Below are 13715 nucleotides of genomic sequence, written 5' to 3'. Positions count from 1 at the left end.
TAATCAAATCTACCTTTAAGGCATTATGAGGCCCTGGAAACTCGACCTAGGTGTTGGGGCGTTCAGGAAACTATACCTTACGTGATGACGGTAGCTGAGGCAATTCAGTGTAGGTGACTGTGGGTGCACAAGGGAGGTCGAGCTGCGTTGATTATGGGGCCAGGGTACTCCACCTTAGGTGATTGCGGGGGCTTGGAAAACTCTACCTGAGGTGTTGTGGGCTTCAGAAGTTCTCTAGTGGGTGAACATGGCCTAAAGTCTACCTGAGGTGATGGTGGGGTTTCAGGAAACCCAGCCTTAGGGGATTGTGTGGTCCCAAGGAACTCTACATTAGGTAATGGTGGGAGCACAGGAAACTCTAACTTAGGTGATCTGGGGAGTCAGAAACTCGATCTGAGGTCACTGAGGGGAGCCGGGAAATAATACCTTAGGTGATTGTCGGAGCCCAGGAAACTAGTATGTGTTTTTGGGGGGCCAGGAAACTCTCCATTAGGTGATTTTTCGAGACCCCTATCTCTAACTTAGGGGATTTTGGAGGCCCAGGAAACAAATCCTAGGTGACTGTGGGTGCCCAAGAAACTATACCTTAGGTAATTATGAGGGGGCCTGGACATTCTACCTTATGTGTTTGTAGAGGCTCAGGAAATGATCTTAGTTGATTTGGGGGGCCTAGGAGCCTCCAGTTTAGATGATTGTGGGGTCGCAGAACACTCTGCCTTAGGGGATTTGGGGACCCATGAAATGCTGGCTTAGGTGATTGTGGGGGCCTAGAAACCTCTAGCTTAGGTGATTGTGGGGCCAGTACACTCTACCTTAGGCGAATGTTGGGTCCCGGGATGCTCTAGCTTAGGTGATTGTAGGGCGTCAGGAATCTCCCCTCAGGTGATTATGGGGTCCCAGAAAACTCTAGGTGAGTTGTTTGTGAAGGTCCATGAAACTACCTTAGGTGATTACGGGGGCCAGGGAACGCTAGCTTGCATGAGTGTGGGTGCCCAAGGAACTATACCTTACTGCTTCTAGGGGCAGAGGGAACTAGCTTAGGTGATTGTGAGGCCGGGATCCACTATGTCAGTGATTGTGGTTGCCCCGTAAACTCTACCTTCGGTGGTTGTGGGGTCCCAGGAAACTGTACGTTAGTTGATTGTGGGCCAGGGACCTCTGCCTATTAGTTGACTGTGGGGCCCCAGGAAACTAGACCTTAGGTGATTGAGGTGGCCCAGGAAACTGGACTGTAGGTGACTGTGAGAGCCAAGAAACTTGACCTTACTTGACTGTGGGGGCCCAGATTATTGAACCTTAGGTATTTTGGGACCTGAGGTGTTCTAGCTCAGGTGATCCCAGGGGACTTGGGAAAGTCCATGTTAGGGGATTGTGAGGGCTCAGGAAACTGTACCTTAGGTGTTCGTGGGGAACCATGCATATGGACCTTAGGTGACTGTGTGAGGCCAGGACGTCCGCCTCAGTTAATTTTGAGGGGGCCAGGAAAATCTACCATAGGTGATTACGGGGGCCCAGCAATCTCTACCTTATGTGGATGTGGAGTACAGGAAGTTCACCCTTAGTTAATCACCTCATCCTGAAGTGACTGAGGGAGCCACGATAATCTACGATAGTCGGTCGTGCGGGGCCTGGATTGTCTACCTTAGTTGACGAGGACCCCCAGGAAACTTGCCTTAGGTGATTGTGGGGCATTAGGGAACTCCCCCTTAGGAGACTGTAAGGCCCTATGAAGATCAACCTTACGTGATGGGTCCCAACTCACCTGGAAAGTCAGCCTTAGGTGATCTTGGGGGGGGGGGTGGTGGTGAGGTTAGGAATCTCTACCTTTGGTGATTGTGTGGGCCCAGAACACTCAACCTTAGGTGATGGTGGGGGGCCAGAATGGTTTACCTTAGTTGACTGGCTCATGGAGGGGCTAGGAACTTCTACCCTGTTGTTTGTGAGGACACTAGCTTAAGTGATTGTGGGGGTCCATGAAATCACCCTTAGAAGATAGTGGGGGCCTGGGAAAATCTACCTTATTTGATGATGGGGGCCTAGGAAACTATACCTAAGGTGATTGTGGGCACCTGGGAGATTCAACCTTAAGTGATTGTGGGACCCATAAAGTCAACCTGAGGTGGCAGTGGGGTCCCAGGAGACTCTTCCATGGTGGTTGTGGAGACGCTGAACATTGGACCTTAGGTGATTGTGGGAATCCAGGAATCTCTACTGAGGAGATTGTTGGCCAGAGAAAGTCTATCTTATGTGTTTGTGGGGTCCCCCAAAACTTGACCTCAGGTGATTATGAGCCTGGGAAACTCTACCTTAGGAGACGATGGTGGACCAAGAACCTCGGCACTAGGAGATTGTGGAGGCCCAGGAAACTCCTTCTTGGTGACTGTGGGGACCCTGGAAGCTCGAGCTCTGGAGCTCGTGGAGCTCGTGGAGGTGCTGGAAACTTGACTTCGGTGATAGTGGGGCCCCCAGAGACTCGACCTTAGGTGATTGTAGGGGAATATATATCTATCTTAGGTTATTGTGGCAGGACAGGAAACTTGACCTTAGTTGATTGTGGGGCCAAAGGACAGGAAAATTCTGCCAAAGGTGATACTGGGATCCATGAATTTTGACCTTAGACATTGTTGGGGCCCAGGACACTCGAACTGAGATGATTGGGGGGACCGGGAGGGTGTAACGTAATTGATTTTGGGAGGGCATCAAATTCTACCTTAGTCGACTTTGGGGACCCAGGAGACTCTAGGTGATTGGGAGCCCAGAAAACTCTTAAGTTATTGTGGGGGCCCAAGAAACACTAGCTCAGGTGATTGTGCTTCTTAGCTTGCCCTGTCTTCATGCATTGTGGGGTGCCTTGAAATTCTTCCCTATGGGATTGTGGGGGCGAAAACCAATTATGTAGGTGATTGTAAACCCAAGAATACCCATCTTAGGTGATTGTGGCCTCTTGAAACTCTGCCGTATGTGACTGTGTGGGCCCAGGAAGGCTACCTTAGATGATTGTTACAAGAAATTCTACCCAGGAAAGGCTATACTAGTGGTCCCAAACTGTCCGTTATGTGATTGTAGTGGGCCATAAATCTCTTCCTTAGGTGATTGTATCCCTAGGATACCCTACCTTAGGTGATTTGGGGTTCTTAAACACTTGAGCTTAGCAGAGTGTGGACACCCAGTAAAATATCTTAGGTTATTGTGGGCCCAGGAAATTCGAGCTCAGGTGATTATAGGAGCAGGACATTCTGCCTTAATTCCCCGTGGGGGCCATGGAAGTATAAGAGTGATTTTGTGCCCTAGGAAATCTTACTTTACGTTACTTAGGAGGCCCAGAAACCTAGCTTATGTGATTCTTGGGGGCTCGTGATACCCTACGTTAGGTGATTTTGGGGGTCTCTGGAATTCTACCTTAGGTGATGGTGGGGGCTCAGAAAATCCTTGTGGATGTGACTGTGGCACCCTGGAAACTCTAGCTTAGGTGATTCGGGGGGCCCAGGAGTCTCTATGTTCGGTGCTTTCGGTCTCAGGCAAGTCTAGCTTTGGTGATTGTGGAAGCAAAGGTAGTAGCTTATGTGCTTGTGGGGGCCCAGGAAAGTCTACCTTAAGTGATTTTGATGGCTTGGGAACTTCTACCATAAGTGATTGTGGGCCGAGAAGTCTCTCCCTTAGGTAATTGTGGGTCCCAAAAGTATTAGTTAGGTGACTGTGGGCCCAGGAAAGACGGCTTTAGGTGAGTGTGGGGCTCCAGGGTGTGGTACCTTAGGTGAGTGTAGTCCAAGCAAACTATACCATAATTGATGGTGGGGACCCAGAAAACTCCACCTTAGGTGATTTTGAGGGTCCAGATAAAACCTAACTTAAGTGATGCTTAACTTCTTTGATTGTGGGGGCCCAGGAACTCTCGGCTGGCGGGGGCACCAGGAAATTCTAGTTTAGGTGATTGTGGGTACTCCGGAAAATCTATTTTAGTTCATTGTGGGGGTCCCAAAATTCTACCTTAGAATTGATGGTAGGGAGTGCAGAACATTCTGCCGTAGGGGATTGTGGGAGCCCAGGAAAGTCTAAAGTAGGTGATTGTGGCCCAAACTTTACCGAGGTGGACGTGGTGGGCCAGAACGTCTAGCTTAGGTGCCTGTGAGCCTAGGAATGTCTAACTGAAAGGAATCTCTAGCTAGGCAATTGGGCCAGGTAACTACCACAGGTGATAGTGAGGGCCCAGGAAACTCTCCCTTAGGTGTTGCGGGCCCGGAAAACTCTACCTCGGGTGGAAGTGATCCCAGGAAACTACCTTAGGTGATTGTGGGCTCCGGAGACTCTTACCTTAGGTGATTTTGGTGGGACTAGGACTATTTACCTTCAGTGAGTGTGGGCCTAAGAAACTCTAGTTCCGGTGATCGGTGGTTGTGGACCAAGGAAATTCTACCTTGGGTGATCGTTTGGCCAAAGGTAATTGTACCTTAGGTGACTGTGGGGACCCTAGAAAATCTACTGTGATTGTGGTGCCCAGGAAGCTCTAGTGTACGTGACTATGTGGGCCCTAAAATCTCGACCATAGGTGATCATGGTGGTTTGGGTAACTCTAACTTAGGTTATTTTGGTGGCCCAGGAACCCTTTCTGAGTCGATTGAGGGGCACAGGGAATTTACCTTAGTTGATTGGGGAGGTGTACCAAGAAAGGTCTAACTTAGGTGATTGTAGGGCCAGAAACCTCTAGCTTAGGTGATTGTTGGTGCCCAAGAAACTCTACCCTATGGGAGTGCGGAGGGCCAGGAAATTCTGTGTTAAGTGATTGTGGGGGACCAGGATAGTCTCCCTTAAGTAATTCTGTGGGGTTGAAAGCTTATTACGTTAGGTGATTGTGACCTCAGGAAAAGCTAGCTATGGTGATGGTGGGGGCCCAGGAAACTCTACCTAGGTGATGTGGGTGCCTGGAAGTTCTGTGCAAGCAATGGTGGGGGCCTAATCAAATCTACCTTTAAGGCATTATGAGGCCCTGGAAACTCGACCTAGGTGTTGGGGCGTTCAGGAAACTATACCTTACGTGATGACGGTAGCTGAGGCAATTCAGTGTAGGTGACTGTGGGTGCACAAGGGAGGTCGAGCTGCGTTGATTATGGGGCCAGGGTACTCCACCTTAGGTGATTGCGGGGGCTTGGAAAACTCTACCTGAGGTGTTGTGGGCTTCAGAAGTTCTCTAGTGGGTGAACATGGCCTAAAGTCTACCTGAGGTGATTGTGGGGTTTCAGGAAACCCAGCCTTAGGGGATTGTGTGGTCCCAAGGAACTCTACATTAGGTAATGGTGGGAGCACAGGAAACTCTAACTTAGGTGATCTGGGGAGTCAGAAACTCGATCTGAGGTCACTGAGGGGAGCCGGGAAATAATACCTTAGGTGATTGTCGGAGCCCAGGAAACTAGTATGTGTTTTTGGGGGGCCAGGAAACTCTCCATTAGGTGATTTTTCGAGACCCCTATCTCTAACTTAGGGGATTTTGGAGGCCCAGGAAACAAATCCTAGGTGACTGTGGGTGCCCAAGAAACTATACCTTAGGTAATTATGAGGGGGCCTGGACATTCTACCTTATGTGTTTGTAGAGGCTCAGGAAATGATCTTAGTTGATTTGGGGGGCCTAGGAGCCTCCAGTTTAGATGATTGTGGGGTCGCAGAACACTCTGCCTTAGGGGATTTGGGGACCCATGAAATGCTGGCTTAGGTGATTGTGGGGGCCTAGAAACCTCTAGCTTAGGTGATTGTGGGGCCAGTACACTCTACCTTAGGCGAATGTTGGGTCCCGGGATGCTCTAGCTTAGGTGATTGTAGGGCGTCAGGAATCTCCCCTCAGGTGATTATGGGGTCCCAGAAAACTCTAGGTGAGTTGTTTGTGAAGGTCCATGAAACTACCTTAGGTGATTACGGGGGCCAGGGAACGCTAGCTTGCATGAGTGTGGGTGCCCAAGGAACTATACCTTACTGCTTCTAGGGGCAGAGGGAACTAGCTTAGGTGATTGTGAGGCCGGGATCCACTATGTCAGTGATTGTGGTTGCCCCGTAAACTCTACCTTCGGTGGTTGTGGGGTCCCAGGAAACTGTACGTTAGTTGATTGTGGGCCAGGGACCTCTGCCTATTAGTTGACTGTGGGGCCCCAGGAAACTAGACCTTAGGTGATTGAGGTGGCCCAGGAAACTGGACTGTAGGTGACTGTGAGAGCCAAGAAACTTGACCTTACTTGACTGTGGGGGCCCAGATTATTGAACCTTAGGTATTTTGGGACCTGAGGTGTTCTAGCTCAGGTGATCCCAGGGGACTTGGGAAAGTCCATGTTAGGGGATTGTGAGGGCTCAGGAAACTGTACCTTAGGTGTTCGTGGGGAACCATGCATATGGACCTTAGGTGACTGTGTGAGGCCAGGACGTCCGCCTCAGTTAATTTTGAGGGGGCCAGGAAAATCTACCATAGGTGATTACGGGGGCCCAGCAATCTCTACCTTATGTGGATGTGGAGTACAGGAAGTTCACCCTTAGTTAATCACCTCATCCTGAAGTGACTGAGGGAGCCACGATAATCTACGATAGTCGGTCGTGCGGGGCCTGGATTGTCTACCTTAGTTGACGAGGACCCCCAGGAAACTTGCCTTAGGTGATTGTGGGGCATTAGGGAACTCCCCCTTAGGAGACTGTAAGGCCCTATGAAGATCAACCTTACGTGATGGGTCCCAACTCACCTGGAAAGTCAGCCTTAGGTGATCTTGGGGGGGGGGGTGGTGGTGAGGTTAGGAATCTCTACCTTTGGTGATTGTGTGGGCCCAGAACACTCAACCTTAGGTGATGGTGGGGGGCCAGAATGGTTTACCTTAGTTGACTGGCTCATGGAGGGGCTAGGAACTTCTACCCTGTTGTTTGTGAGGACACTAGCTTAAGTGATTGTGGGGGTCCATGAAATCACCCTTAGAAGATAGTGGGGGCCTGGGAAAATCTACCTTATTTGATGATGGGGGCCTAGGAAACTATACCTAAGGTGATTGTGGGCACCTGGGAGATTCAACCTTAAGTGATTGTGGGACCCATAAAGTCAACCTGAGGTGGCAGTGGGGTCCCAGGAGACTCTTCCATGGTGGTTGTGGAGACGCTGAACATTGGACCTTAGGTGATTGTGGGAATCCAGGAATCTCTACTGAGGAGATTGTTGGCCAGAGAAAGTCTATCTTATGTGTTTGTGGGGTCCCCCAAAACTTGACCTCAGGTGATTATGAGCCTGGGAAACTCTACCTTAGGAGACGATGGTGGACCAAGAACCTCGGCACTAGGAGATTGTGGAGGCCCAGGAAACTCCTTCTTGGTGACTGTGGGGACCCTGGAAGCTCGAGCTCTGGAGCTCGTGGAGCTCGTGGAGGTGCTGGAAACTTGACTTCGGTGATAGTGGGGCCCCCAGAGACTCGACCTTAGGTGATTGTAGGGGAATATATATCTATCTTAGGTTATTGTGGCAGGACAGGAAACTTGACCTTAGTTGATTGTGGGGCCAAAGGACAGGAAAATTCTGCCAAAGGTGATACTGGGATCCATGAATTTTGACCTTAGACATTGTTGGGGCCCAGGACACTCGAACTGAGATGATTGGGGGGACCGGGAGGGTGTAACGTAATTGATTTTGGGAGGGCATCAAATTCTACCTTAGTCGACTTTGGGGACCCAGGAGACTCTAGGTGATTGGGAGCCCAGAAAACTCTTAAGTTATTGTGGGGGCCCAAGAAACACTAGCTCAGGTGATTGTGCTTCTTAGCTTGCCCTGTCTTCATGCATTGTGGGGTGCCTTGAAATTCTTCCCTATGGGATTGTGGGGGCGAAAACCAATTATGTAGGTGATTGTAAACCCAAGAATACCCATCTTAGGTGATTGTGGCCTCTTGAAACTCTGCCGTATGTGACTGTGTGGGCCCAGGAAGGCTACCTTAGATGATTGTTACAAGAAATTCTACCCAGGAAAGGCTATACTAGTGGTCCCAAACTGTCCGTTATGTGATTGTAGTGGGCCATAAATCTCTTCCTTAGGTGATTGTATCCCTAGGATACCCTACCTTAGGTGATTTGGGGTTCTTAAACACTTGAGCTTAGCAGAGTGTGGACACCCAGTAAAATATCTTAGGTTATTGTGGGCCCAGGAAATTCGAGCTCAGGTGATTATAGGAGCAGGACATTCTGCCTTAATTCCCCGTGGGGGCCATGGAAGTATAAGAGTGATTTTGTGCCCTAGGAAATCTTACTTTACGTTACTTAGGAGGCCCAGAAACCTAGCTTATGTGATTCTTGGGGGCTCGTGATACCCTACGTTAGGTGATTTTGGGGGTCTCTGGAATTCTACCTTAGGTGATGGTGGGGGCTCAGAAAATCCTTGTGGATGTGACTGTGGCACCCTGGAAACTCTAGCTTAGGTGATTCGGGGGGCCCAGGAGTCTCTATGTTCGGTGCTTTCGGTCTCAGGCAAGTCTAGCTTTGGTGATTGTGGAAGCAAAGGTAGTAGCTTATGTGCTTGTGGGGGCCCAGGAAAGTCTACCTTAAGTGATTTTGATGGCTTGGGAGCTTCTACCATAAGTGATTGTGGGCCGAGAAGTCTCTCCCTTAGGTAATTGTGGGTCCCAAAAGTATTAGTTAGGTGACTGTGGGCCCAGGAAAGACGGCTTTAGGTGAGTGTGGGGCTCCAGGGTGTGGTACCTTAGGTGAGTGTAGTCCAAGCAAACTATACCATAATTGATGGTGGGGACCCAGAAAACTCCACCTTAGGTGATTTTGAGGGTCCAGATAAAACCTAACTTAAGTGATGCTTAACTTCTTTGATTGTGGGGGCCCAGGAACTCTCGGCTGGCGGGGGCACCAGGAAATTCTAGTTTAGGTGATTGTGGGTACTCCGGAAAATCTATTTTAGTTCATTGTGGGGGTCCCAAAATTCTACCTTAGAATTGATGGTAGGGAGTGCAGAACATTCTGCCGTAGGGGATTGTGGGAGCCCAGGAAAGTCTAAAGTAGGTGATTGTGGCCCAAACTTTACCGAGGTGGACGTGGTGGGCCAGAACGTCTAGCTTAGGTGCCTGTGAGCCTAGGAATGTCTAACTGAAAGGAATCTCTAGCTAGGCAATTGGGCCAGGTAACTACCACAGGTGATAGTGAGGGCCCAGGAAACTCTCCCTTAGGTGTTGCGGGCCCGGAAAACTCTACCTCGGGTGGAAGTGATCCCAGGAAACTACCTTAGGTGATTGTGGGCTCCGGAGACTCTTACCTTAGGTGATTTTGGTGGGACTAGGACTATTTACCTTCAGTGAGTGTGGGCCTAAGAAACTCTAGTTCCGGTGATCGGTGGTTGTGGACCAAGGAAATTCTACCTTGGGTGATCGTTTGGCCAAAGGTAATTGTACCTTAGGTGACTGTGGGGACCCTAGAAAATCTACTGTGATTGTGGTGCCCAGGAAGCTCTAGTGTACGTGACTATGTGGGCCCTAAAATCTCGACCATAGGTGATCATGGTGGTTTGGGTAACTCTAACTTAGGTTATTTTGGTGGCCCAGGAACCCTTTCTGAGTCGATTGAGGGGCACAGGGAATTTACCTTAGTTGATTGGGGAGGTGTACCAAGAAAGGTCTAACTTAGGTGATTGTAGGGCCAGAAACCTCTAGCTTAGGTGATTGTTGGTGCCCAAGAAACTCTACCCTATGGGAGTGCGGAGGGCCAGGAAATTCTGTGTTAAGTGATTGTGGGGGACCAGGATAGTCTCCCTTAAGTAATTCTGTGGGGTTGAAAGCTTATTACGTTAGGTGATTGTGACCTCAGGAAAAGCTAGCTATGGTGATGGTGGGGGCCCAGGAAACTCTACCTAGGTGATGTGGGTGCCTGGAAGTTCTGTGCAAGCAATGGTGGGGGCCTAATCAAATCTACCTTTAAGGCATTATGAGGCCCTGGAAACTCGACCTAGGTGTTGGGGCGTTCAGGAAACTATACCTTACGTGATGACGGTAGCTGAGGCAATTCAGTGTAGGTGACTGTGGGTGCACAAGGGAGGTCGAGCTGCGTTGATTATGGGGCCAGGGTACTCCACCTTAGGTGATTGCGGGGGCTTGGAAAACTCTACCTGAGGTGTTGTGGGCTTCAGAAGTTCTCTAGTGGGTGAACATGGCCTAAAGTCTACCTGAGGTGATTGTGGGGTTTCAGGAAACCCAGCCTTAGGGGATTGTGTGGTCCCAAGGAACTCTACATTAGGTAATGGTGGGAGCACAGGAAACTCTAACTTAGGTGATCTGGGGAGTCAGAAACTCGATCTGAGGTCACTGAGGGGAGCCGGGAAATAATACCTTAGGTGATTGTCGGAGCCCAGGAAACTAGTATGTGTTTTTGGGGGGCCAGGAAACTCTCCATTAGGTGATTTTTCGAGACCCCTATCTCTAACTTAGGGGATTTTGGAGGCCCAGGAAACAAATCCTAGGTGACTGTGGGTGCCCAAGAAACTATACCTTAGGTAATTATGAGGGGGCCTGGACATTCTACCTTATGTGTTTGTAGAGGCTCAGGAAATGATCTTAGTTGATTTGGGGGGCCTAGGAGCCTCCAGTTTAGATGATTGTGGGGTCGCAGAACACTCTGCCTTAGGGGATTTGGGGACCCATGAAATGCTGGCTTAGGTGATTGTGGGGGCCTAGAAACCTCTAGCTTAGGTGATTGTGGGGCCAGTACACTCTACCTTAGGCGAATGTTGGGTCCCGGGATGCTCTAGCTTAGGTGATTGTAGGGCGTCAGGAATCTCCCCTCAGGTGATTATGGGGTCCCAGAAAACTCTAGGTGAGTTGTTTGTGAAGGTCCATGAAACTACCTTAGGTGATTACGGGGGCCAGGGAACGCTAGCTTGCATGAGTGTGGGTGCCCAAGGAACTATACCTTACTGCTTCTAGGGGCAGAGGGAACTAGCTTAGGTGATTGTGAGGCCGGGATCCACTATGTCAGTGATTGTGGTTGCCCCGTAAACTCTACCTTCGGTGGTTGTGGGGTCCCAGGAAACTGTACGTTAGTTGATTGTGGGCCAGGGACCTCTGCCTATTAGTTGACTGTGGGGCCCCAGGAAACTAGACCTTAGGTGATTGAGGTGGCCCAGGAAACTGGACTGTAGGTGACTGTGAGAGCCAAGAAACTTGACCTTACTTGACTGTGGGGGCCCAGATTATTGAACCTTAGGTATTTTGGGACCTGAGGTGTTCTAGCTCAGGTGATCCCAGGGGACTTGGGAAAGTCCATGTTAGGGGATTGTGAGGGCTCAGGAAACTGTACCTTAGGTGTTCGTGGGGAACCATGCATATGGACCTTAGGTGACTGTGTGAGGCCAGGACGTCCGCCTCAGTTAATTTTGAGGGGGCCAGGAAAATCTACCATAGGTGATTACGGGGGCCCAGCAATCTCTACCTTATGTGGATGTGGAGTACAGGAAGTTCACCCTTAGTTAATCACCTCATCCTGAAGTGACTGAGGGAGCCACGATAATCTACGATAGTCGGTCGTGCGGGGCCTGGATTGTCTACCTTAGTTGACGAGGACCCCCAGGAAACTTGCCTTAGGTGATTGTGGGGCATTAGGGAACTCCCCCTTAGGAGACTGTAAGGCCCTATGAAGATCAACCTTACGTGATGGGTCCCAACTCACCTGGAAAGTCAGCCTTAGGTGATCTTGGGGGGGGGGGTGGTGGTGAGGTTAGGAATCTCTACCTTTGGTGATTGTGTGGGCCCAGAACACTCAACCTTAGGTGATGGTGGGGGGCCAGAATGGTTTACCTTAGTTGACTGGCTCATGGAGGGGCTAGGAACTTCTACCCTGTTGTTTGTGAGGACACTAGCTTAAGTGATTGTGGGGGTCCATGAAATCACCCTTAGAAGATAGTGGGGGCCTGGGAAAATCTACCTTATTTGATGATGGGGGCCTAGGAAACTATACCTAAGGTGATTGTGGGCACCTGGGAGATTCAACCTTAAGTGATTGTGGGACCCATAAAGTCAACCTGAGGTGGCAGTGGGGTCCCAGGAGACTCTTCCATGGTGGTTGTGGAGACGCTGAACATTGGACCTTAGGTGATTGTGGGAATCCAGGAATCTCTACTGAGGAGATTGTTGGCCAGAGAAAGTCTATCTTATGTGTTTGTGGGGTCCCCCAAAACTTGACCTCAGGTGATTATGAGCCTGGGAAACTCTACCTTAGGAGACGATGGTGGACCAAGAACCTCGGCACTAGGAGATTGTGGAGGCCCAGGAAACTCCTTCTTGGTGACTGTGGGGACCCTGGAAGCTCGAGCTCTGGAGCTCGTGGAGCTCGTGGAGGTGCTGGAAACTTGACTTCGGTGATAGTGGGGCCCCCAGAGACTCGACCTTAGGTGATTGTAGGGGAATATATATCTATCTTAGGTTATTGTGGCAGGACAGGAAACTTGACCTTAGTTGATTGTGGGGCCAAAGGACAGGAAAATTCTGCCAAAGGTGATACTGGGATCCATGAATTTTGACCTTAGACATTGTTGGGGCCCAGGACACTCGAACTGAGATGATTGGGGGGACCGGGAGGGTGTAACGTAATTGATTTTGGGAGGGCATCAAATTCTACCTTAGTCGACTTTGGGGACCCAGGAGACTCTAGGTGATTGGGAGCCCAGAAAACTCTTAAGTTATTGTGGGGGCCCAAGAAACACTAGCTCAGGTGATTGTGCTTCTTAGCTTGCCCTGTCTTCATGCATTGTGGGGTGCCTTGAAATTCTTCCCTATGGGATTGTGGGGGCGAAAACCAATTATGTAGGTGATTGTAAACCCAAGAATACCCATCTTAGGTGATTGTGGCCTCTTGAAACTCTGCCGTATGTGACTGTGTGGGCCCAGGAAGGCTACCTTAGATGATTGTTACAAGAAATTCTACCCAGGAAAGGCTATACTAGTGGTCCCAAACTGTCCGTTATGTGATTGTAGTGGGCCATAAATCTCTTCCTTAGGTGATTGTATCCCTAGGATACCCTACCTTAGGTGATTTGGGGTTCTTAAACACTTGAGCTTAGCAGAGTGTGGACACCCAGTAAAATATCTTAGGTTATTGTGGGCCCAGGAAATTCGAGCTCAGGTGATTATAGGAGCAGGACATTCTGCCTTAATTCCCCGTGGGGGCCATGGAAGTATAAGAGTGATTTTGTGCCCTAGGAAATCTTACTTTACGTTACTTAGGAGGCCCAGAAACCTAGCTTATGTGATTCTTGGGGGCTCGTGATACCCTACGTTAGGTGATTTTGGGGGTCTCTGGAATTCTACCTTAGGTGATGGTGGGGGCTCAGAAAATCCTTGTGGATGTGACTGTGGCACCCTGGAAACTCTAGCTTAGGTGATTCGGGGGGCCCAGGAGTCTCTATGTTCGGTGCTTTCGGTCTCAGGCAAGTCTAGCTTTGGTGATTGTGGAAGCAAAGGTAGTAGCTTATGTGCTTGTGGGGGCCCAGGAAAGTCTACCTTAAGTGATTTTGATGGCTTGGGAGCTTCTACCATAAGTGATTGTGGGCCGAGAAGTCTCTCCCTTAGGTAATTGTGGGTCCCAAAAGTATTAGTTAGGTGACTGTGGGCCCAGGAAAGACGGCTTTAGGTGAGTGTGGGGCTCCAGGGTGTGGTACCTTAGGTGAGTGTAGTCCAAGCAAACTATACCATAATTGATGGTGGGGACCCAGAAAACTCCAC

Source organism: Balaenoptera ricei, chromosome 2, assembly GCF_028023285.1.
Source record: "Balaenoptera ricei isolate mBalRic1 chromosome 2, mBalRic1.hap2, whole genome shotgun sequence".
NCBI classification, from domain to species: domain Eukaryota; kingdom Metazoa; phylum Chordata; class Mammalia; order Artiodactyla; family Balaenopteridae; genus Balaenoptera; species Balaenoptera ricei.
The sequence above is the reverse complement of the archived record's forward strand: the minus strand, read 5'-3'. Positions refer to the sequence as shown.